Consider the following 24,869-nt stretch of genomic DNA (forward strand, 5'->3'; position numbering starts at 1 on the left):
TTCTCATATGCTACGACATGCCCTTCTTGAAGTAAAATAGCTCAAAGGCAATTACCACAAGCATTACATTGGACCTCAAATGGCTTTGAGAGATCAAGTAGTGTGAGCACACATTGAGAGATAAGATTCTCCTTAAGCTTCTTCAAAAGCTTTTTGCACTTTTGCAGTCCATGAATACTTAACATTCTTTTTTGTTAAGTTGTGTAATGGGCACACATACTTACAAAGCTTCGTACCTCTTCTAGATTCCTTGGATTAGGCCATTTTTTAATTACCTCTAACTTTGTTGCATCCATATGGGTGCCATCTTTAGAGATAATGTGACCTAAGTATTGAATCTCTTGTAGGAAAAATTCACTTTTCTTTTGATTAATGAAAATCTTATTCTCTCTCACAACTTGAAAATTTACCTCGAGGTGTAGCTTGTACTCCTCAAGAGAATTTGAATGGCCTGAAGATTGTTGTCCATCATGATTTTGAATGCGTCTGGAGTATTTGTCAAGCCAGAACTTGTAAATTATCAAATAGATCTTCTACCCGCGGCACGGGAAATTTATTTTTGATAGTGATCTTATTTAGTGCTCTACAGTCGACACACATGTGATATGTGTCGTCTTTCTTTTGCACTAAAAGCAAGGGTGACAAAATGGAGAGGAGCTAGACCTCACCATCCCTTTTTCCACCAATTCATGCACTTGTCTCATGATCTCCTCTTGTTGAGCTTGTAAAACTTGATAAGGAGGCTTGTTAGGCACTGAGCTTCCTGGTAGGAGCTCAATTGCATGGTCATCATCCCTCATTTTAGAGGTAGCTCACTAGGAATGTCATCAATGAAAACATATTGGGATCCATTTAGGAAATTAGACAACTCTAATTCCTCTTGATTCGCTTAAATTCAAGGATAGGGTGTTCCCCAACTCATTAGTATCTATGTACATGCTCTCTTCTCCGTAGGTGAAGTAGATTCTCCGTTCAAGGAACTTCATGTTGGAAGCCATGTGGTTAAACCATGGTGCCCCAATGATAACATTCTCATGTTTGAGAGGGGAGATAAAGAAATACTCTTTGTCCACATAGCTTTGGACATGAAGCCTCAATTTTCCAATTAAGGGAGAAACTGAGATGTCTTGTCCCTTTATAGATCCATTGGCTTTTAATGTATCCCCCATCTCGTGGGCTTGTATGCCTAGCTTACTAGTCAACTCCGTGGATATGAAGTTGTGAGTTGAACCAGGGTCAAACAAAATAAAGGCATCATGCTCTTCCATCTTTCCCAAGAATCGGAAAGGAGAAATCCTTGGCAATGAGCATCCTCTTTTGGACCTTCAAACATAGAGGCTCTAGGAGTCTCATTGCGGGCAATTCTATTGAGGCAAGGACGATAACCATGGCCTTGCTCCCCACACTTAAAAAATTTGTGGTCCTTACAAAAAGATTCTAGCTCTTTAGGAGAGAGTTTATATTTACCTTTGTAAACTATCTTCTCCTTGGACCAATTGTTGTTGAAATAGCCTTGCTAAGAATTTTGGGCATTGGTTTTCCCCTTGGCATCACTTTTGTCTTTAATTTTCCATGGGCTTGACATTTCGTCTAGTCCCTTGTTGGAAATTGATGCGCGAAGCAACCATGGTATGGTGGATTACTTTGTTGACAGAACCAGGCCGTTAAGAGTTGACATACTCGGTCATCTCTTTGGGTAATCCCGCACAGAATTGTTGCTTTTGCTTGACAAAGTCTATCTTTTGAAAGATAGTAGCCTTGAGATGTAAATCCCAAAACTTGTCCACATATTTGTGGATAGACTCATGAGAGAGAATCTTTAAACTTCACCATTTGGTAAGTACTTTTTCCTTCATCACTTGCAAGGAATTGCTTCATGATGGAAACTTGTAGAGTTTTCCATGTCTTTGGGGCTTTGCCGTTGCCACGAAGGCTAGCCCACCATTGACAAGGCAATTTTTGGAAGTGCATATCTACATGGTGTAGCTTAGAGGACTCCGTGAAGCCCTCGTCTTTAGAGGCCACATCAAATTTTTGGATCAAGGCCAATACTTTTTTAGTGGCACCAAAGGTGCCATCATAGGTGAGAAAAGAGATACTCTTTCCTCCCTCTTTGAACTTCTTGAGCTTTTGTGACCTTCACCATGCAGGATAAGATTTTGTGATGTCGTCCCCTCTTGTATTCTCTAGGAAAATAACTATTTCTTTGGTCGTAAGAGGAGGAAGGTGAAGAAGAAGGAGAAGAGGGTGACCTCTTTCTTGTCCTTTTCTTCCTTTGTTTCCTCTCTTCCCTTTTTGAAGTGATAAGGAGAAGAACTATGGGTTAACCGTTTCCTCTTGGGAGGAGTTGACGATCATTTAGTCCGCCATATTCATGGAGCCACATCTTTGGAAGAACTTAGGGATTCATTACTTTCTTGTTCTTTGAATTCCTCCTCTCGTATAGGAGAGAGTCTTCTTTTGGGAGTCTCATCAAGGGGCCTCCTAAGCTCTCTCTCCTCTTGGAGAGGAAAGGAAATCCCATAAGCATGAAGTTGTTGAGTAACTTCGGCTTTCAAAGTGGGGTTGCCCATAGCTTGTTGCAACCTAGTGACAAGATAATTAACAAACATGGGGGCATCATCATTAGCAACTTCATGTGCAAAATCAAAGTTATCAATGTTCATTCTACTCTCTTGGTTATTGTCATCCATATTAAATTGAACTTATGTGTTTACTTAGTGTATGCTTTGGCAATTCAAAACCTTAGTTGCTACTCATCTTAGCCCTTGAAAATAGGCACTTAAGTATCTACACCCACGGCTCAAATTGGTTAATTATAGAGAGTATTGGAGTGAGTCTAACATAGCGAAGTTGCCGAGGGATAGCTCCTTTCCGACTTCGTATGGCTCAATAATGGTAAATCCATAGGCAAGTCTAAAAAGACTCGATTATTAAGACCAAATCTCCCGAGGTGTGCACCATATCCCACATAGTGGGCTCAGCAAAATCGATAATAGATCCCAGTCCCACTTACCCTATATAATTAACAAAATCAACCATTAATAGGCTAATTAAGGACCTCTCTTCTTAAGAAAGAAAAGAGAAACCAAATGCTCTGATACCAATGTAATGGGAATGGACAATAAACTTTGAGAGTAGCAGAATTAGGAAATTAGATAAACCACTTTTGTGAGATTACTTTGTGAGCATAGCAGGTGAACTTAATTGATGGTAGCAGTATAAACATGGCAATTAGTTAACTTGGCATGAACAATACTTTTGCAAGAGAGAGGTATACAGAAGATGACAACAATTGAGGACCGGATTCATACGGAGTCGGTCCCCCGTCCAATAGGCATTTTAATCATAGTTTCTCCCATCAAGAGAGACTTGGCACAATACAATCTTTGTGTTCCTTGTGACCTTGGTGATGCAATGAAGATGGAAATATTCATGCATCACAAGCATAACATAAACTTTGTAGAAAGCATTAACTATCCCAAGCCTCAGTCCCAGGGCCTCATACACCTTCGAAGGTGGAGAGAGCTAGCGGGGAATGAGGGTAGGGAAGAGGAAGAAGAAACATTTCATAAGAGAAATAAATAGTTCCTCACTTATCATCACTCTTCTTGCTAGAATACATAATAGCATAGTAATGAAGATGCAGAAGATGGCAAGCTTAAGCATTGAAGCATGGCTCTTGGTTGGATTTGCATTCCATAGCCAAGAGTTTTGGTGTAGGCTCTCACTTATCACAAGCTTGCAGAAGGAGGTGGATCCTCTACTTTCACCAAGTGAGAATGAATCCACAAAATGAGTGTGTGTGTGTGTGTGTGTGTGTGTGTGTGTGTGTGTGTGTGTGTGTGTGTGTGTGTGTGTGTGTGTGTGTGTGTGTGTGTGTGTGTGTGTGTGTGTGTGTGTGTGTGTGGTGTATATCCCCCCAGCACCCCCCCTTGCTTGCTTGGGGCGAGTTGTAGCTTTTAAACATGTTTCAAGCTCATTGGACCCCTCTACCCCTATCCAATCACATGCATCATGCATTCAAGGTGGGTAGTGCTTTGACAAGTGTCCTCCTTACCCCTTAGAGAGAGAGAGCTTGAAAATATCTAGATATTTGTTGGATGGAACTAGAAGCTCATTGGACCCCTCTTTAGCCCAACCAATAGCATTCAAGCACATCATGTGGTTAAGCATAGGAAGAGTCTGACATGTGTCCCATGTGCCCTTTGAAAAAAGGGGTGCCCTTTGGGTGAGTGGAAGGCTAAGTCAAAGATTCCCGTAACTTTGGAACTTTCATGTATAAGAAGCTTCTCAAGGACCTTCCTCATTAATTTTGTAGGGTCTCTTTTTGACTCAAGCACATTACCCCCCCATGCATGGGAAGCTTCTCAAGAACCTTCCTCATTAAGTTTGTAGGGTCTCTTTTTGACTCAAGCACCTTACCTCCCATGCATGGGAAGCTTCTCAAGCACCTTCCTTATTAAGTATGACAAGCACCTCAAGTACCTTAATCATCAAGCATGACAAGCACCTCAAAAACCTTAGTCATCAAGCACACACCTTAGTCATCAAGCACCTCAAGCACCTTAGTCATCAAGCACACACCTTAGTCATCAAGCACCTCAAGCACCTTAGTCATCAAGCACAAAAAGCACCTCAAGCTTAGGTCGGGTTCCCGCCTCAAGCTCAGCCCTAGCTTGCCTAAGGTCAAAGGACTTTTGACACTAACCATTGGAGATCTTGAATGAAGCTAACCCTAAGGTCTGTTAAGCTCCATTAGATGCATTAAATGCACATTGCTCTTTGATAGACTACCTTGTTTTGGACCCCTATTGAGATGTAACCATCTCTCCTCTTGCTCCCCTGCTGAGGTAAGTTTAGAAGCACTTATTGCACATTTCTCTTTGATAGACCATCTCCTTTTGGACCCCTATGAGATGCAACCATCTCTCCTTTTGGTCCCTTGTTGAAATAGTTCTAGAAGCAGATGTCTCTATTCTAACTCTTGTTCCCATTTATTCTCCCACATTAAATGATCAGTTTAATATGAGAAATCATTTGGTAAATTTAGATATTATATTTTATGACACCATGAGACCAATGAGTGCTATTATCGACCAAAGTACGATGGAAATATCAATATGTGTCCAGGAGGCTACAAGGACAACCCATGTATAGATATCATCCTAATATGGTCCCAGCATAAAGACCACTGATGGGTATGGAAAGACCACAACCAGTGTTGGGTCAACAACCATATATCTTGTACATAATGTAGTGCTTGTAAAGTACATTCATTCAGAAGTAGTCATAGATGAGCAAGCACTAGTGCGTGTTACACCTTATGTTGAGCCTAACCCATCTACAGTAATGGTAGAAGGGGAGTGGTATAATTCACATCCACCTCCAATGGAAGAACCTGTGACTTATGCTACACCAAAGCTTACACTGATGTACTATGTAGCTAATCAAGGTGTTAGACATCCTATGGTAAGACCCATGATTAAGCCAAGGATTGCAAAATTCCATAACTGTGGTGCAGATGATCATTGGAAAAATGAATTCCCAGAACCTGACAAGAACATTAAGCCCATTGAAGCTTTCTGTACACAATGTTGCAAAAATGGTGGACACTTCCCTGAAGACTGTCCAAAAAATTCTTTAACCAAGGGAAAAATAGTAGTGAATGTAGTCCAAGTGATACCTAGTAGCTCATCGAAGAGTGAACCTATTGTTCCAATCAAGGTGATTACTAGAGCCCAGGCTAAGAAAAAGAAACATAACTCCTCTGATGAATCAAAGAATACCAACATTTCCTCTCAGAAGATCAAGAAAAGAAGAAGTCACAGGTATAAGATGGGAAAACAAAAACAAAGCAATAAAATTGAGGAAAAAGCCAAGAAACTATTCCAAGGAAAAGTAAAAGAAACAGGAAGTGAAATCAAGGAACCCACAATGAAATCTGGAGGATCAATTTTGATAGACAAAATTTTTGAGCCAATCAATGTAGCCTTACAATCTTTCCAAGCAAGACTTAAAGCAGGCCAAAACATGAGAAACAAATGGAAAAACTATCCTTTTCCAGATATGGAAGTAGCCAAGCTTGAAGCTTATCAAAGTTTGGTAGGAATTACTCAAGAAATCTTGAAAAAACAAAAACCCAAGCTTGAGAGTATAGCAACTCCTGAGGAGATTGTGGTAGAAACCAATAAAGAGAAACCCCAAGTGGTGGTAGAATTCCACCTTGAAACTAAAGAACCAAAACTCATATTGCCTGACAGTGAAGACACTTTAGACTGAATTCCATTCGTGGAGGAAGACTGCCGAGGACATTTATGGAAAAGAGTAAGAGAGATTAATGATGGGAGCATAACTTTGAAGTAAGATCTTATATACAAAGTTTGGTTAGACCATTTACCTCCTGATATAGACAATGATATTAAATCCTTGTATGGGGGCTACAGATCTGAAGCATTAAGAATGTCTAAACTGACGACTCTAAAAAACCATACCCTCTTACTTAGGAGACAATAAAAACAATCCATAGTGTGTAAAACCACTCAAATAAAAAGAGAAAAACAGATCCTAGAGGTAAACAACATCCATTCAATCATATCTACACCCATACAATGCACTCTTACCCCTTGGGAGAACTGTTAAAAATCAGACCATATTTATGGAATGATATACGGAAAACTAAATAGAAGGTGGGGATAACATAACTAATTGCAAAAAAATTGAGGAAATTGAAACACAAATTGAATGACAAAGAGATTAGATCCATCCCAATGAACAAAGTCGGAGAATACTACGAGGCCCAAGGAAGAAGGAGACACAACCCTCTCGGTGAGATATAATGATGTAGAAACCATGTGCTACAATCGGAGACGTGGAGTTCCCTGCAAAATAGCAAAATAACATGTTGCAACCATAAAATCGACAAATCTGCATACCCGACGAGTCTCGTAGCATAGAATCGAAGCCATAAGCAAAGAGAGAGAGAGAGAGAGAGAGAGAGAGAGAGAGAGAGAGAGGAGAGAGAGAGCAAGAGCGAGACAGCGCACGTGCAGACGCACCTCCTAGAGCGGAGTTGTCAAGACAAGGATCCTACGGGGAAATGCCCAACCTAGGGGGTTAGGGACCTAGGCCAAGGGCCTGGACTGGACCAGTGCGGACTGGGGATCCGCTTAGGGCAAGAGCTAGGAGCTAGGCCTATATAAGGGGCTGTAGGGAGGAGGATCCTATGTTCAGTTACCTTAGGTCTTATATTGGTATGAGAGCTCAGGGGGAGGAAGGAGCTATGGAGGAGGAGGAAGCCTTGCATGCTTGGTTGCATGATCTCTCTCTCTTCCTCTCTCTTTATCTCTCTCGTTCTCAGGTCGTGGACAGGCCGGCAAGGCAAAACCGTGTGCTGCTGTCCCAAGTAAGGGAGGAAGGGGAAGCCGAAGTTCTTGCTCACGTGCAGCGGCTCTAAGCCAGAAGGGGAGGGTGAATCTCTTACTCATGTGCAGCGGCTCTAAGCCGGGAAGAGAAGCGATTTGCAACCGCTCAAAATTGGCTCTGCCTGGGCTCGTTGGGAGCGCAAAGAATCAAGGGATGAAACCCGTTGCTGCAGCGTGGCCAAAAAACACCCGAGTCGAGCGCCATATCCTCCTCAATGATCGCGCAAGCAGCAGACTCCTGTGCAGGTATTTATTTTCATAAAAATATTTTATTTTATTTTTCTTTTTCATGCCATAAGTTGGGCCACACACCCCACCTAGGGGTGTTGCCACACGGGCAAGGAGTATCGGCAGTTAAAGCCACAACCCATGGACATTCAAAATCTCATGGTCACCTCCGTTGGCTCATATGGCGAATTTTTGCACTTGTCATTTGCAAAAATTTACAAGTGAAAGGTGTATAAAATCCCTCTGTATGTCGCAAAACATCTCTTGGAATATCTCGATCTCTCGGACTCTATCTAGTGCGGGATTGCAGCAGGACTCCAACACATGCATTGACGCAGACACAGATGTGCGATAAAGGATGAAAGATGTACGCCATGATTCTACAGAAGCAAGGCTTCTCAATCAGACGTGGATTGTTAATCTAATGCAAGGCATAACTAGGGAACGTCGATTGATTTTTCAAGGCATCCGACGACTCTTAGTCAATGTTTATAGCCAAGCTTGCTTGGCAACCATGGCAAGCTAGACAGGGCCTATGAACTATTTGCTTATAGCATTCGACAAGGCCGATCGGTAATTAAAATTTTAACCAATTTTTTACCATGACACATTACAAGAGCAAGGCTCCCTATATCGACACGCCAATAAACGACTAGTGTTTTACGTCGGCTGTTAATATTTGGCTCTCTCCTCGTTGTGCTAACTTGAGACGAAGGAAAGCATGATTTCTCCCAGCATGGCTCCATGCATTGGAGGCATACTCATTTCCAAACTATTGCACCTTGCTAGGGAGCAGGCAATATAGGTACATGAAGCATTGACAAAAAAACATTGACATCCAGAGCTAGGAGCTGAATGAAATGTTGACCACCATATGAATTTTCACAAGGCCAACTTGTCAAGCAAAGGTTGCTTTGAACAAGCAGTATCTTTCTCACTATTAGGAAATGTTATAATTCTCAATTAGTAGCAAATTTTGGCAAGGCCGATACCTTATGAAATTTTGACAAGGACAAATTTTTCCTGCTCGGACAGGTGTGTATCACCAAGAGCATCAGTTAGCTATGAGCAATGAAGTTACATTCTATTTATGCATCTTGCACTGCGCCCCCCCACATTAGGTTTATGCTATGAGCATACAAACTGGGGACGGACTTGACAATATGCTTGCAGGTTATTTCATTACGTGACACACGGGCGTATATGATACAAGGGACGTATCTGTACATACAACAACTCCCACTCGTGCAACAGATATGGCTAGGGCTATGCACCATTTTTAAGCGAGTTTTCTTCCACGGAATATTGGGCCAACTGGTTACAACAACGACTAGGTTAGCCAACTTTAAGTTTTTCTTGTTTTTTTTTCTTGTCTAACTTTACTTGGCAATTACTCGCATTGTGCAAAGCAAAGTGCTTTGGCAATTTCATATACACAAGGCTTCAAGGAACTGGCAAAATAGGGGATATCAGCTCACAAAATCCCTCTCAGTCTAAACCGTGCAAGGAACTCGTGGTTTTGATCAGCTCACAGAATCCCTATCAGTCTAAACCGTGCAAGGCACTCATGGTTTTGATTTTCACGATTGAGGCCTGCACTCTCGGCAAGGGTTTACCATACTGAATGCAAGGCATGCTACTTAGGTGGATTCAATTCTACTACTTCATGAATTACACTTTCGCTATCACACTCGCAACTCTGCCAAGGACGGATTAAGGATGGACGGGCGGGCAAAGTGCCAATGCTAAGTCGTCCTCATACAATCACGACCCCTGTATGGTAGGTGGATTGCAATGAGTTTTTTGTTCTGATCGCAATGAGTTTTCTATTCTTCGGAACCTCTCTCAATGAGAGAGTCATACCAGAAAACTGGGGAATGCTTGTAGGATAAGCTACAAGTCAGGCATAAGATGCGTAACACATAGATTGAGCATACACTCTAGAAATTTAAGGAAAGTTCCTCAGTCCAACATGCTCTTCTTATCTCTCTTTCTTATTTATCTCGAAGAATACTGCATGCTTTCTAAGAAGCTTTTGCTACATGTTTCACTAGTGAGTCCTCCTGAGCCAAGATGCTCTAACTCTAACCTAGAAATTGGGCAATATGCCATCCACATTAGTCTTCATCGGTTCAACGATTGAACACTTATTGCCATGAGGGTTATGAGCCCGCACGCTGGCTAAGAGCCATTGTTAAATCTAGGGTAAGATCCACTTGTTGGTATTCCTTGGATGATTATTCTCAAGAATCGAACAGCTCCACCCACTGGAATACACATTGATGTTAATTGACAAGCAAGCGTCTTGTCATTACAGATGTTTAGGGTGTCATTTTTTCACTACATGTTTTTAGTGCGACGCTCAAGTGAGTTTTTTATCATCTTAAACTCACACCAGTTGATCTCTACCATGCAGTATAGAAGCAGCAATCAGTTGTGATAGCATGGTTGTCCATAAGAGATCGGAAGCTCACTTGTGTGGGTCTCCTGCTCTCTCTATAGCACTACAAAGTGTCCATGGACATACTGTTTTGGGGTAAGACCCGGCGGGTGATTGCTACGTCACCCCATAGGCATTAAGGATCACAGTTTGATCTGGATTGAGGATCACCGTTGATCTCTCCCAGTTATACTTTCAAGGAAATAATTCCGCAATCTACCACGCGGTAGCAGATGAACACACTTTTCAAGTTGATTCCAATCAATCTGTACACGGTTGACTATGTTGGTTACTGTTATCTGCTAGTTGAGCAGTTTCTACAAAGAGTCTTACCAAGGGGTTTGACTACGTAGATTCTAAACCAAGAGCTTGGATTGCACCCAGGGTTTCTAGTGCAATGCTGTTGGTTTTTTCAGGTAGGGGAGGTGCTCCTCTCCATTTGAATACAGGTAAGTGTACAGTACGTTCAAATCTCCAGGTACGCATCTATTGATTTGGTGTTATTCCATTTTTAGTATGCTTTGCTTGGTTTTTCAAGACGTCTAAGTATGCTTGAATGTTACAGAGCCATGCCAAGGGCATGTTGGCACAAAGTATTTTGGGCCAAGTGTCCAATCTATCTTTCTGTCTTATGCTATTACGAACCTCCTTCAGTGTAGGGTTCAATTTGGCACATGTTGTTAGATGGGATACAACATGGTCTAGGAACTCAAGGAGTTCGATTTAGCCAGTGCGGAGCAAGATAATGAGGGTCCCTCTCACTCTTGTCGTAGAGTATTTAGCGTTACCTCCACACACAAGTACATCTTGTACTTGAAGGATGCTCCTTTTACACATCCTTACATGAGACATATTCTACATGTGGAGAATATGAGTCTCTAGACTGACACTGGTACCATTATTTCAATTATGTGTCACGACAAAGTCCTTAAGTGTTGGTCACATATGTTTTCTAGACCATTTTTAGCAAGACGTATCAGGAGCAATTTCGTGGCCAGAAATTGTCGGATACTTAGAATGACTTGTTAAGGTACAAGTATTTCTAAACAACATTACAAATGGTTGTTTATACATATAACAAATGAAAAAGTTTCATTGTTTCTACCTAGAAGTGATCACTGTTTCACCTTCTATTGTGGTTCAGACGTTTAAGCAAAGGTTGCAAATGAAAGTATGTAGTTTCTTTTTAGAACTATTTACATTCCTGTTAATGCGTGTTAGGCGCATCACATTTGCCATACGTATTGGCAAGGATCATTACGGATATACAGGTTCGGGTTAGTTTTTGCTAAATGCATGCACACTAGGTGTTATGGGCCCTAGTGTTTAGCAAACGCTGATTTGGAACGGCATGCATATTCCTCATGTTGTTGCTTATGAAGCATTTTTCACTCTATGTGCATTATCTCTATGAGATTTCTTTTGGGTCTACTAATCACCAATAGAGGTCATGGCTGGGTTTGGGCGTTTGTGGATTTTTTTTCAAGTTAACCACGATGGTTATTTTGGACATTGTTGATTCCTCACCAATGTTATACACTACTGTGATTCCCCGTTTACCAGTCATATGGGATGACTGTCTGTAAACCGTGAGGAAAACACACCTCATTACTGTCAGTTATCCAAGGGGATACGCAAATTACAAAGACTAATCTTGTGCTAAAGGATCTGCTAAGAGCATATGTTAGCACAACGCATTTTTGAATAGATGATTTTCTCCCTATTCTAGAATTTGCTTAAGTACGGTTTTCAACTTTGAACACCTGTTGTGGTGGGGTTGGAGATTGTGTCAATACTTTCATACGTCACGGACTTACCAAGTGTGTTGACAAAGTATGTTGGCAAGTAACCTTCATTAGGGATGAACATGTAGTTCTTTGTGTTCCAAACTATTCAGAATTCTAACACGAGGACACTCCCTATCTATGAACTTTTCAAGATACTCGGGCGAGTAGGAAATCTGGCTCACAACTGCATGGAAAGCTACGCCAAGGTTTCCTTGCATTATTTCAGTACCTTCAGAAGATCTGAAAACTGGTTATGCCTTTGGACAACTCTTACTCGTGGTTACTCGTTTACAGTACTCAAGTGAGTTATAATTGGAGTTACCATTTAGACCCAAGTGACTCTTAGTTGTGGTTACTCCTTTATAGTACTCAAGTGAGTTATAAATGGAGTTGCCATTTAGACCCAAGTGGTTGCAAAAGGACAACAGTGTTGAAAACCAAGATGTTGCTCTTGGTTTCATTGAACCTCCTCACTGCACCAATTATCGGTCATACAGACAACTGGCTCACGTATGGGATGTTAATAAAGAAAACATCAGTATTCTTAAGAAGATATTACTATTTATGTTTTCAAGGATGAAAACTCTTCCTTAAGGGGGGAGTAATGTCAGGACAAGGGTCCTACGAGGCAAGGCCCAACCTAGGGAGTCAGAGACCTAGGCCAAGGGCCTAGACTGGACCAGTGCGGACTGGGGATCCGCTTAGGGCAAGATCTAGGAGCTAGGCCTATATAAGGGGCGGTAGGGAGGAGGATCCTATGTTCAGTTACCTTAGGTCTTATAGGAGTGCTATGCCGACACGACGACAGAAAGAAGAGAGGAGAGGAGAAGAATAACGCAGACACTGGGTGCAATCTCCCCCCATGCAATAGTGAGCATTTCCCTCTTGCACGTATTTATTTATAGATTTCTTGAATGCCCAAAAATGAGTACAAACTGGCCGGCCGGTCATAAATGGACAAAGCTCATAAAGAGCACTTGAATAATAAATTATACATTAAATGTATATCTGTTCACATAGGCGTAGCTCGGTCAAGCCTTTTCCACCTGTCGGTTGCAAAAATAGTAAATTATCAATTCCACAACATACGTCTCCGTTGAAAAACAATTGTCCTTAGTTACAAAGATAAAAAATCTACAAACAATACTTGTCAAAAACAGTGATTAGAAATATGTGTCAAAAACTACCATATAGTAAATACAATGAAACTAAACAACATTGCTTATGCCTGCCATCATCCACATACTATCTATTCTAGTGTCCCATACCACTAGAATAAGCAGTATATGTCATACCTTGATGAATCAGAATATCATTGGTCACACTCATCATCAATCTTATATTGTCAAGTCTCATCACATGAACACTGCCGTGATAAAATCATTAAATACCAAATCCCAATCCAATTCCAATTCCACAACATAAGTCCAAATCCAAATCACTTTCATTATGTACCCGGGTAATAAAAGCATACCAGTTATAGTGGTGGCCAGCCACTGCAGCATCATTTTGTGATCGGTGTTGCCTCAATCGGCAAGTCTACACCAATAAGGTGTGCTGCCTAAATCGGTGAATCTACACTACTGCTGCCTAAATCCGTGAATCTGTATTTGATATTGTATTAAAATTATGAATTTGCAATGTATCTATGTGCTACCTAAATTCGCGGATCTGCACCAAGATGAGTATTTACACATTGCCTAAATCGGCGAATCTGTGTGTCCGTGACCAATGGACTAGGCTAGACATAAAAATATAACAATTTTCATAGGTGTAAGACCAATTTGGAGCATGTTAGAGTAGCAGGGTACTTACAAACTGTTGTTTACTATCCGAGAGCATCTTAGCTCACATGAGTAGCTGCATAGCTTATTGACAAATCATCTCAATAAAAATTCTTTCCAATACAATGAGAAGCCATGTCGTTAGCAGTGTTGTTTTAGTATTCAGCATAGAACACAATGGAGAGAAATGAAATATGAAAAGAGAAATGATGTATGTGATGTACATACCTGAAGGATATTTTGCATCCAAATGTGTAGTATCTCTGTGTGTGGCAAGCGTGAGGTTCTTGTAGTATTTTAACTCATGTGTTGAGCAATGTAACTCTCGTACTACTTGAAATTCTGTTCTTGTAAACACCATTTGCTATCCCATCATTTGTGTCTCAATACATACTTGAAATCATAAAGCAAACGGTTCAATTTATCTTGTTAGAATACTCGGTTCATGTGCTAGGTGAGAGTGTGAGAGTTCTAGAAAATAAGCACACAAAATTGCAATTTTCTACCTGCATTGGTCAAAATCAAACAATATTAAAATGGGGTGGTGTTGGGCAATTAGCACGAGGTATTGGTTAAGGCTGTCCCTGCTTTAAGGTTAACGAAATGTACATAGTTAGAAAATTCTGACTATTTATACGAGATAAAAGGAAAGGACCTATGAGTAATGTGGAAGGATTCTTCACCTTAATGTGACCCAAGGCATGTAAAAATATAATTGTATCCACTTTTATTTTTATTCTTACTGCAGGCGACAAGCAGAGAAATGAGTAACAAATACATTATGCAAAAACCAGTAATGAGAAAATTATCACTGCCTAGCCAAAATTATAATAATGATTTGATACAATTTAATATCGTGTTGTGTCGATGAGCCTAATCGTCCCAGATTGTGCAGCCCCATGAATACCTTGCAGCCGAGGAGTATCCAACTTCATCAACCAAGGTTTGGGATCGTGATTATCGTCTCTAATTTTAATGTGGTCGTCAATTTTTTAATTGGCCAATGATAGTCATGGAACCTACGTAAGGTGATGATTTATATTATTATGATTAGTATTATTTTAAATTTTCTTATGCTACCACATCTAGAATATGCAACAACAGAACGCTGGAGTTGATGATCAAGGATACAAGCACATATGCTTACAAAGGACACCATTACTTCCTTAATGTATTAACCGTCTGCAAAAAGCTTATATGACCAAATTGAGACAACCCATATGGATCCAATACAATGTCTAGGTACAAAATAAAATGAAGTACAACAAAAGATTGAAAAAGTTCATTAGCAGCGTCGGTGTCAATGCCTGAGGATGGTGTGCATTGCGCGTCTACTAAGAAAAGTATTGCAACGGTCGCTCCAGAGCTTCGTCAGTGTGTACTTCTGGCACTGTTGTGGGGGGGGGGGTCAGATGCAATAGATCAGGAGAGCGAGAAATGAAATGAAATAAATTGTTACATTAAACGCCTTGAAAGGCCAAAATGACATATGATACAATCTTGATGCAGCTAATTACAATATTATTTGGGTATAAAAATAAAATGAAGTGAAGTACGAAGCTAAGGCAAAAGCCTAAAATCTGCATGCTAAAATCATCATCAGCATTGTTGTGAATGCCTGAGGATGCCCGACATTGTGCAGTCATAGTGGGACGGGGAAGATAGACAGAGATAAGAAATAAAATGTTATATTACCCGGCTTCAAAATGCCAAAATGGCCAATGAGACTAAACCTTATGAATCGAGTACAATGTCTGGGTACGAAATAAAATGAAGTAAAGTGGAAAACAAAAACTAAATCGAAAGGTGCAGACTAAAAGCATCGTCACCGTCGGCAATGCATGAGGAGGGCGGAGAAAGTAGTGGAGCAGGTCGTGAATAGCTTCGTCAATGTCTATGTCATAATAATCAATATCTAATTCTCCTAAATGATTTTCTCATATTAAACTTATCATTTAATGTGGGGAAGTGCCAGGGGAGAAAAAGCTAGAATATTGGTTAAGCTAGCAGACCAGCCACAGTAGGGATCCAAAGGAGGGAAAATAGCGATCCAAAGGGGGGGCCATCTGCAAAAGAGCCATGTGCAACAATGGGCTAAAAAGACCCTAAGGTTCAGCCCATTAAGACTTCCAAAATGCTAAGGTTCCAAAATTCAAAGGTTGTGTCCAAAGGTCAACCCTAGGGAAAATTGGATGCTTTGTGTGTGCCCTAAAAGTCTTTGCACATACCTACATGGGAGGGGGCGAGCCCTTCTTCTAGGGGATGAGAGAGAAATCCACACACACACACACACACACACACAAAGGCTCCCTTTACACAAAGGGAATGAGGGACACATGTCAGCTCCCTAGCCCAGATGCCCACAAGGTGTGCCAATTTCTATTGGATGACCCTTGAAGTGGACCAATGAGAATTAAGCTAGAGTAAATCTAGTTTAATTAATTTAAAAACATTTAATAAAAGAAACCAATGAGAATTAAGTCTCCTAGAAGACTATTGGGCAGTCTCCCAAGGGGTCCAATGAGCATTCAGGAGCCCCATGGCTTGCCTGATTCCTATTGGCTAGGAGGAAAAGGGGTCCAATGAGAGTTTAGTTTAATTATTTAATTACCTAAAGCTCTCACAAAAGGGTAAAGGGGGACACATGTCAGAAGGCTATCACTTATGCTGCTTAATTGTGATTGGCTTGACTTGGGGAGGGCCAATGAGGCTGCAGGAAGAGCAAATAGCAAGGGGGCTCGCCCAAGAGACAGAGAGGGGGCTGATTTTTTCAAGGCATTATCATACACACACTCACACATAGTCTATGTGTGAAGCAAAGAAGACTATCTCTTCCCAAGCTTTAATGGAGAGCTCATCACCTACTCCAAGCTTGTGAGATAGAAGCCTACATCAACACTCTCTTGGCATGTGGATGCAAATCCAGCCAAGAGCCAAGCTTCAATGCATGCTCATCTCCTCTACCAAGCTAATTACTAAGATAAAGTTATGCTAATAATAGTGATTATGTGAGGAGATGTACATCTTTCTCGTAAGATACTCCTTCTTCCTCTCAATCTACTCTCATACCCTGCTAGCTCTCACCATCTTCGAAGGTGTGTGAGGTCTTGGGTCTGAGAACGGGGATAAATAAAGTTGTGTTTGTTAAGTGTTTTGCTTAGTGCATGAAGCTTTCATCTTCATTGCACTAGCTAGTCTTGAAGGAACACAAAGAATTGTATTGTACAATGTCTCTCTTGATGGGAGAAACCATAATACAAAGACTTTTGGAGGGGGGAACTGGCTCCATGCAAATCCGGTCCTCAACTGTTGTCATTAGCTTAATTTCTCTCTCTTTTGAAATTATTTTTGATGCTATCTAACTAGGTGTTATGCTTTTTGTTGCTCTCTCTCCACCCAAGCACTCTTGTAATTCTCATTAGGAATCTATTCTAATGAAATGCCCACTATGTTCATGCTAATTTCCGCTACATACAATTTATTAGGCCATTAAATGTTACAGTCTACTTCTGTAGGTCGTCAGGGAGTTAAGTTGTTGCACCGTTCAGGGGGAAAAGATGCAGACATTTTATCTTATCTTCAACACTGTGTTCTGCCAGATCTTCAACGAGATGAATGCATGCCACCACCCTTAAGCATTTATCTCTCTACTGGGAGCACTAGAGAGAGCGAGATGCAGTGTATCTGTAGGATGGTGGGTTACCACTATCGATTGGCGTATGTGCTTTCTTTGCGATGTACGCTACGGAACTATAATTCCCCACTATCGATGTTGGCGGCTTGTGGACCGGCCTGTGATGCTGCCGCGGGGCTACAAATCCTAATGGGCTGCTCCTTTACTTTCTAAGCAGGTGACATAAAGCCGCTTCCTTAGAGCACAGCATAAAACCTGAAGCACCTTTTGGATCTAGGGCTGCTTTTGAGGAGATGTGAGAGTCACTTTGGCTGCGAGAGAGAAACGATAGTGCAGGCCTAGATTAGTGATAGAGAGAGAAATTGCATGACATGCAGCTGGCTATAGAAGAGAGTGAAAGAGGTTCTCTTGGCTGCAGTTATAAAAGCTGAGAGCAACGCTGCTAGTGGTGGGTAGTTAAGGTGAGTTCAAGATTATGTCTTGTGAGGTGCATGCGCAATCTATAGGGTGCGCTCGATATTCAAGAAAAAAAAGGAAAAGCTTCAGCCAGTGGTTGGGAGGGGAAACGGATCCGTATCATGCCCTGAGAAAGAAAGTGTGGTAGTGCTTTGACGTCTACAGTTTGCATGGCGGCTGATGACATGGTGAGAAGGAGACAGAGAGAAATCGACCGGCAAGGTTCTGGCCGCTCAAGCAACTGAAGTGTGTGGGTGCGGGTCCGCGGCATGACGTGTGTGACTGAGAGAGAGAGAGAGAGAGAGAGAGAGAGAGAGAGAGAGAGAGAGAGAGAGAGAGAGAGAGAGAGATTTATTCCTAGTGGCTGAGAGGAGAAAGAAAGAGTGAAACTCCTGTTGAGGACGTCGTTTGGCCGTTGCAGGCGATCAGAGAGAGAGAGAGAGAGAGAGAGAGAGAGAGAGAGAGAGAGAGAGAGAGAGAGAGAGAGAGAGAGATAACTGTCTGCAAGAAACGTCTGTCGCCACTTTTGCGGTTTGTGTGGCTGGGAGACGCCATGCAGACCAGCGAAAAATAAAATAAAATGGGCTCTGTGTGAAGAGGAGAGAGAGAGAGTCGAGAGATCTGTGTGTGTTTACTGGCGACGCTTGTGCATGTGCAAATGATGGCCAAGCTTGCCCTTCACGTGAGTTGCAAGCACGACGAGTAGGGGATCCCAGCTCTAGGAGATGATGAGAGCTCGAGCGCTCACAGAGGCCATGTTACCCGCGTAGTTTAATAAATAAATGTCAATGCAAGCTTTTGGCACGGAGTTTAATAAATGGATTTCATCTGCTCTAAGCAAGTTTATGGAACTGAACCAAGATGGAATTTTCCTCTGCAGACATGCCAGATGTCGACTAGTTGGGTCCCAAGCCTAGGTTGATGCTTGTTGATCTTGAGCTCTGCAAGGAAATGTTGTCCGATAAGTAGGGTCTCTATCCAAAGCCTTCCCTGGTGCTTCAACTGCAGGACTTATTTACCAAGGGGCTCGTGACTCTATAAGGAGAGAAGTGGGCACAACGTAGAAGGATAGTGAGTCGGGCATTTTTTCTCATAAAAGCTGAAGAGAATGGTTCCGACAGTTGCAAGCTTGACAAGCACCATGTTAGAGAAATGGAGAGAGAGTGACCATATTGCATTATGGTAGTAGCTACATCTAATGCGTCTCTTATGCTTCCCCCCTTATGCTTCTCATATGATCTTGCATGCTTAACTCATCATAATTAAACTGTTAAACGAGCTAAGTCTAGTAAAATTGAATTACATAGCTATTCTATACACACGTGCAAAGAGGAAAAATATTTTATTTTAAAAAAAAATTGTAACAAAGATCATGCTAAGAAAATAAACAAAGCGACCAAACCAGTTGTGGGACTTGTTTGCTACAAATCTCGTCGTTCGCATGTTTCGAGAACTTCGAGGAGCGTTTTCTCATGGCTTTGATACCACTACTACAGTCGGAGGTGTGGAGTTCCTTCCAAAATAGCAAAATAACATGTTGCAACCATAAAACCAAAAAATCCGCATACCCGAAGAGTCTCCTAGCATAGAATCGAAGCCATCAGCAAAGATAGAGAGAAAGCAAGAGCGAGACAGCGCACGTGCAGATACACCTCCTAGAGCGGAGTGCTACGCCAGAACAGTGAGAGAAAGAAGAGAGGAGAGTAGAAGAATAATGCAAACACTGGGTGCAATCTCCCCCCGTGCAAGAGTGAGCATTTCCCTCTTGCACGTATTTATTTATAGAATTCTTGAATGCCAAAAAATGAGTACAAATTGGCCGACCGGTCATAAATGGCCAAAGCTCATAAAGAGCACTTGAATAATAAATTATACATTAAATGTATATCTGTTCACATAGGCCTAGCTCGGTCAAGCCTTTTCCACCTGTCAATTGCCAAAATAGTAAATTATCAATTCCACAATACCATGGCAACACTAGATAGTGGGGCAGGCATAGCCATAGCCACAAAAGCATTATGGGAATCATGGGAAAAACCAGTCATTAGACAAACTCAAACGAAATTACAATTGGTTGATGGACACATCCAAAGACCCGTAGGACTGCTTGAAAAAGTGATACTTAGTTCCTATGGAATTGATTATCAACATACTTTTGCAATAGTGTACTTTGAGAAGAAACTTAATTATGAAATCATCTTGGAAAGACCATCCATGCAACAAGTACAGCTCATCCAAGACTGGGAAAACAATTACTTGTATTTGAAGAAAGTGGGATCAATCACAAGGATCAATTTTAAAAATTACACTTATAGAGGTGTCATCAAAACACCCATTCAAGAATTTGACTCAGTCTCTTTGGCTGAATCAAAGCTTCCGTCTTGGTTAAACAAAGATACACCTATTTGGATGTGTGGAGCCTCAAAAAATGGGAGTTTAAACGAAAAGAATGTATCTTTTAAAGGGATTGCACATATGAAGCATATATACCAGAACCCTTTTTGAAGCATTTGTTTGAGCCATTCAAATGGAATCAAATCTTGGCAACAATGGAGGGAATACACCTATACCAACTTAATTTTGCAATGAGGATGGCTATGACATAATGCCCATACAAATGATTTTGACCACTCACATTGAAGATGAAGTTCAGGAACCCAAGGACTTATTGAAAGCTCAACAAGTCTTCTCAGACCTCTATTATGATGCTACTGATGAGTTTGAAGAACATTCAGCTACATTTGATAATTCTGGGTCAAAAAAAGAACATGTGAGAGCCAAATTACTCATAAAAGGAGAGGAAAAGTTTTTTGACTTTCCAAACCAAAAACCTAGGAAGCAGAAATGATATAGAAGAAAAAGAGACACAAGAAACTTGAAATCTAGACCTATGCCATTAGTGTCTACCAGAACACAATTTTTGATGCATATAGATGCACATGATTGTGTCGAAGATATCCTTCAAAAACAAACAAGAAACATCAAAAACATAAAGGAAAACGAGAAAGGAAACTTAATCAAAACCTAAACACCAGGATGATGATTTATCCATGACTCGAGTTGAACAAAAGAAGAAATATAAAGAGTTAAAGAAAGATCTAAAGGATATGTATACCACTGAAATGAAAACAACAGAAGAAGAAAGTAAAGATGTAATGAGTGTTCCATCCCATTACAAGAATTATACTCTCCAAGACCAAAAGATCATAGTCGAACAACATGTAAGGGAACTAAGAAAACAGGTTGAGTACTATGAAGGACATGAAAATGCAAAGAAGATAGATATAGCCAAAGAGAAGATCCTAGACCTGCTTACATTGCAAACGACTTGATTGAAGAAGAAGAAGAGATTTTGCTAGGCTTATTGAAAGAATATCAACATATCTTTGCTTGGTCTTATAAAGATTTCAAGGGCGTTGATCCAAAAATCTGTCAACGTACCATACCTATGAGAGATGATGTGAAACCAAGTAGACAACGTCCATATACTTATCATGAAACATTTGCCAGAAAGATCAAAGAAGAGATAGAAAAGCTCAAGGAATCCAAATTAATTTATGAAATTGAACACACAGATTGGGTATCTCCAATTGTGGTAGTACCCAAGAAAAATGGAAAATTAAGAGTGTGTGTCAATCTCAAAAAAGTGAATGTAGCCACCATTAGAGACAACTACCCTCTTCCAATCATTGAGCATGTTTTAGAACGAGTTGCAAGAAAAGAAGTTTATAGATTTTTAGATTGCTTTTCAGGGTACAATCAACTTTTGGTTGATCCCAAAGATTGATGAAGCATGCTTTTAAAGAATATCTTCGAAATTTCTTGGAAGTATATATGGATGATTTATGTGTACATTCCTCAATCCAAGATTATCATTTTGAACTCCTCAGAAAGGTATTCAAAAAATGTTGGCTTTATAAGATTCTCTTAAATCATAAAAAGCGCACATTTATGGGCAGACAAGGAACATTCTTGGACATATAGTGTCGAAAAATGACATAGCAACGGATATGGATAAAATTCATGTTATAATGAATTATCAAGACCGACAACAGTCAAAGGGGTTCAAGATTTCATGGGACATTGTGGATATTACAAACGATTCATTTACATGTATGCTATAATCGTAAAACCCATGAATAGCTTGCTTACACTCTTTGTATGGATTGATGAGTGTGAAGAATCCTTCATGAAGCTTAAGCAATCTCTCACTTTAGCCCCAATATTGAAAGCACCAGATTGGAATAAAATATTCCATATACATGTTGATGCTTTCAATTTTGCCATTGGATGTATATTAGCTTAACCAGGAGACGGAAAAATTAATTTTACTATTTCACATGCTAGTAGACAGTTGAATGTGGCATAGAAGAATTATACAACCACTGAAAGGGAAGGATTAGGGATGATCTATGCCATAGAAAAGTATAGATATTACATATTAGCCAACAAATTTGTGTTCTTTGTGGACCACCAAGCTTTATTGTAGTTGGTCAACAAGCCATGCAACAGAGGAAAAATAGTGAGATGGTTCATCATTCTTTTGGAATTTGATTTCATTGTAGTTGTAAAAAAGGGCACCACACACCAAAGAGCGTATCATTTATCAAGGATTATTTCAGGAGAACCTTCAAAAGGGGTAGATGATGATCTACCAGATGCATATCTGTTCTCCATAGAAATGATACCTTGTTGGTCAGAAGATATGGTTCCATTGATGACCATAGCTCAAGTGGATTCTCAAATACCACTTCCTATTACACAAGGATTAATTGGGCAATTGGCTATATATCAACTACTAGCTGGAAGGCTATACAAAAGGAATCGAGATGGAATATTTATTTGTGTATTAATCCTGAGGAGAAAACCAAAAATCTAAGTGAAGCGCACATTACCATAGTAGGACTTCACTTTGTGAAAGACCAAACTATGCAACGGATCTTGAGACTTGGAGTATTTTGGCCAACCATGAGACGTGATGTTCACTCATTTGTGAAAATTTGTCTTAAATGCTAGAAACAAGCATCCATACCTCATGTGGCATTATTTCAAATTTCACTTGTTCCTAACTGGAGTAACTATCTAGTTACTTACTTATCAAGCAGAACATTTCCGGAGGATATGAGTAAACGCCAACAAAGAGCTATTGAAATTGAAGCAAGAGACTATGCTTTTATTGGAGACCAATTGTATAGGAGAGGAATAGATCAACATTTGTGCCTTTGTGCAAATGAAACGAATATATATCCATTCTAGAACAAGCACATGCTGGATTAGCTGGAGGTCACTTTTCTAGTGAAACCATCGCTAGAGCAATTTTAATGGCAGGCATATGGCGGCCACCACTTTTTTCAGATGCCAAAGAATATGTTAGAAGATGTGATACATGTCAACGAGAAAAAATGCCAACAAGGTAGATAGCATGCCTTTGAGACCCATGATGGGGCCTAGAGCTTTTGCAAAATGGGGCATAGATTTTGTCGGGCCAATACAACCACCTGCTTATAGAACTCAAGCTCAATATATGATTGTAGCTACGGGCTATTTGACCAAGTGGGTGGCTAAGGCAACTAGGAAGAATGATGCCAGAACCACAACTGCATTCTTGTATGAGCATGTATTCACAAGATATGGACTTCCAATAGAAATTGTTAGTGATAGGGGAACTCGTTTTCTCAATGAGGTAATTGAGTACTTGCTGAATAAATTTATGATCATCCATAACAAATCTTCTCCCTATCATCCACAAGCAAATGGACAAGCTGAGCACACTAATAAAATTATTAACTCGATATTGACTAAGGTGGTTAGTTCAAGACAAGCTGATTGGGAAATGAATCTACATGCCGCTCTATGGGATTATAGAGTTTCATTAAGCTTCAAATGTTACACCCTTCAACCTTGTTTATGGTCTTAATGTCATACTACCGATAGAGTTTCTATTGCCGACACTAAGGGTAGCTAAAGATCTTGAGTTGACCGAAAATGAATTGTCAGAGAGGCTCGAAGATTTAGAAAAGCTTGATGACCAAAGGCTAACAGCTGTAGCTCACATCTATGCATAAAAACAAAAAAAAAAACAGTCTTTTCATTCACAAGAAAAAGGAAAACGGACCATTTATCATTGAAGATGTATCCCCAAGCGGAGCAGTTAAGTTGTCCACTCTAGACGGTGAACCAATGGCTAACTGGATTAGTGGATGCCGCTTAAAGAAGTACAATCTGTCACTAACCAATGATTTGCTAGAGAAGATGCATGCAGCAAAGCAGATAAAGATGAAATGACAACAGGTTATTGATGAATGTAAGATCCCCAATTTTTGGGTCTATTTTAAAAATAAAAAAATTAGTTTTTAATATCTATTTTGCTAAATTTTGACTTAAGATGCTTGATTGACAATAATGGAAGGTTCTAAAGTAAAAAGCAAGGCCGTTTCCATGTTCCAGTAAATTAAACGGACGTTTGGTTCAGTTTTGAAAAAATCCACTTTTTTTTAAGGTTTTACATGCTTTTTATGCTTTTAGGTTCTTTTTTGCAAAAAGAAAGGTCGGATCCGTGATCTACGTGTTCCAGGGAAGCTATAGTCCAATTTTGTAAGAATCTACTATTTGAGTGCTTTTTACACTATTTTAAGCTTTTCATGATGTTTAGTGCTTTTTAGTGAAAAGCAAGTCCGCTTTCTTATTTCAGTGGACAAGGGGAACCCGTGGTTCAATTAGAAAATTTTGATTTTTATGCTATTTTGAGCTTTTTGTGCTTTTCGGTATTTTTGAAAAGCAATGTGCTTTTTATGATGACCTAAACATAAAACTATTAATTTTAGTCTCCGTCGGATTTAAAAATGATCACCCAGAGCAAAAATGGGACCAAACGAGATTTTTACAAGAATTATTTTTATAAAAAGCGATACCGTAAATACGCCAGGGCAATACGAGAAATGTTTAATTATGTTGGGACATTACGGTGTGGCATAGTCTAGCAAAGGTTCCAGTAGTTGGCTAAATAATGTTCAATTGATCATTTTTAATATAAAAATTGAATGGTAAGTGGGAGAGTTGACTACCAAAAGCTATACCATGTTTTTAGAAAAGACTGGAGTTTTTTTCCAAAAGCTT

This window comes from Adiantum capillus-veneris, chromosome 10 (genome assembly GCF_014529385.1).
Source record: "Adiantum capillus-veneris isolate H3 chromosome 10, ASM1452938v2, whole genome shotgun sequence".
Taxonomy (NCBI): domain Eukaryota; kingdom Viridiplantae; phylum Streptophyta; class Polypodiopsida; order Polypodiales; family Pteridaceae; genus Adiantum; species Adiantum capillus-veneris.